The sequence below is a fragment of the Marmota flaviventris genome, chromosome 1 (assembly GCF_047511675.1).
Source record: "Marmota flaviventris isolate mMarFla1 chromosome 1, mMarFla1.hap1, whole genome shotgun sequence".
Taxonomy (NCBI): domain Eukaryota; kingdom Metazoa; phylum Chordata; class Mammalia; order Rodentia; family Sciuridae; genus Marmota; species Marmota flaviventris.
In genome coordinates this window covers 45,606,241-45,608,231 of record NC_092498.1, presented here as the reverse complement: position 1 = coordinate 45,608,231, position 1,991 = coordinate 45,606,241, and the positions used below count along the sequence as shown (strand labels likewise).

General features: G+C 33.8%; 1 non-coding gene across 1 annotated transcript; it reads left to right on the top strand.

The window, feature by feature from the left end:
* Positions 1-1,484: 1,484 nt before the first annotated feature.
* LOC114085363 (U6 spliceosomal RNA) lies at positions 1,485-1,591 on the top strand. Its single transcript, XR_003581464.2, has one exon. It is a non-coding gene; the product is annotated as a U6 spliceosomal RNA (small nuclear RNA).
* The last annotated feature ends 400 nt before the right edge of the window (positions 1,592-1,991 follow it).

Sequence of the window (1,991 nt, the reverse complement as noted above, 5' to 3'; positions counted from 1 at the left end):
TGTTCCCATTATGTAAACTCAAATTGACAGCTTAGTATCTCCCATATTTTAATATTTTTATATTATATATAAGAGAAGTGGTACATTAAATTAATTAATAAATGATCAGTACTCATGTATAAATGTTGATTTTATTTATATTTTATATATTTTTATTTTTCTATTATATTTTAATATTTTTAATTATTTTAATATTTTTCTATTAAATATAAGAGAAGTGGCACACTAAATTAATAAGTGATCAGTACTCATGTATAAATGTTGATTTTAATCAAATGTTTACTGGAACATTTAGGTATTGAGCAACAGATGAATAACTAACCATAATTAGTAAAGTATCATAATTTTTTTGCATTAACTACTCAGTTTCTAACTACATTATTTATCAATGTATGGTAGTATCATAATAAGAGATAATGGAGCATAAAAGTAGCCATTATCAAACAAAAATATCTTGGAAAAATTAAAAAAAAATAGCTGTAGATAATAGTTTCAGCTCAAGTTGATGACATAGGAAAAGTGTAACTTTCCAGGCCCAGTGGAGCACAGCTGTGATCCTAGCAACTCATGAGGCCGAAGCAGGATGGTTGCAAGTTCAAGGCCAGCCTCAACAACTAAGTGAGACTCTCAGCTGCTCTGCAACACCTGTCTCAAAATAAAATATAAAAATAACTGGGGATGTAGTTCAGTGGTAAAATGCTTTGGGGTTCAATTCCCAGTACAAAAAAAAAAAAAGTAGAAGAGGTGGGCAAGATGGTAGATCAAAGTGAGGCAGCATTTCTCCTACCTCAGCTACCCAGGATGCAAGTAATATGAATACTGGTTCTCCCTGATGCTAAGAGCAGAAATTCCAGAGACTAGAAGTCTACTTTATCTGAACCATTAAACATGTTTGACTCATTAAAGAGGTCTAAAAAAATGTTGCTCTGAATTTATCAATACAGGGCAACCAGGAGCCAGAACCCAACCAGGAGCCATCTTGGGACTACAGTGCAAATGGTTCCAACAGGAACTTGAAACCCAGATCCCTGAGTTTGTGGTTAGGTCTGTGTGAACCTATCTGAGCCTAGCAATGATTTAATGGAGCCTAAAAACCTCAGGGAACATCAGAAACTGAGAGCATTTTGCTTGCAGAAACACATGCCCTTCCTTCCTCATTCTGTTTCCTGGCTGAAATGAGCTAAACATATTTGTCTACCACACTCTTCTGCCATAATTTTCTGCCTGACCTCAGGCCCAGAGCAATACAACTGGCTGCCCACAGACTGAATCTTCTGAAACCATGAGCCAAAATGAATATTTCCTCCTCTAAGTTGTTTATGTCAGGTGCTTTGGTCACTGCAATTTAAAGCTGATTAACAAAGTGCAACAGGAAGGGTTGCACAATCAAAGTATGTTATATGCACATATGAAAATATCACAGATAAATCCATTGTTATATACAATTAATAACTACTAATAATTATAACTTAAACCTTAATGTGGTGCTCACTTCAGCAGCACATGTACTAAAATTGGAACAATACAGAGAAGATTATCATGGCCCTTGCATGAGGATGACATGCAAATTAGTGAAGTGTTATATATATATATATATATATATATATATATATATATATATATATATATATATATATATATAAGAGTGGACAGCAGTTTGTCTGGAAGAACTGAAGTAAAAGTGCCAACAGGACTACTTTCCACCTGTAAGCCTAGAAGCAAATTATTCGTGTTCCTACACTGTGGCTTTCTGTTCTATAAATGACAATAAACACTTGGGCCACAGATTTACAAAGATATTTAACCAGGAGAGGAAACTCATCCTTCAGTAACATCATTTCTTATTATGTTCATTCTAGACAGCACCATGCTTTGAGGAAGTATTTTTGTATTGAGTTAGCATATTTGAATTTTAGTATCTATAACAGTATCTTTCTAGGATTTTGTGTTTGGACAAGTCAGTGATTCCTAACCAAATTTTTCATATTTTC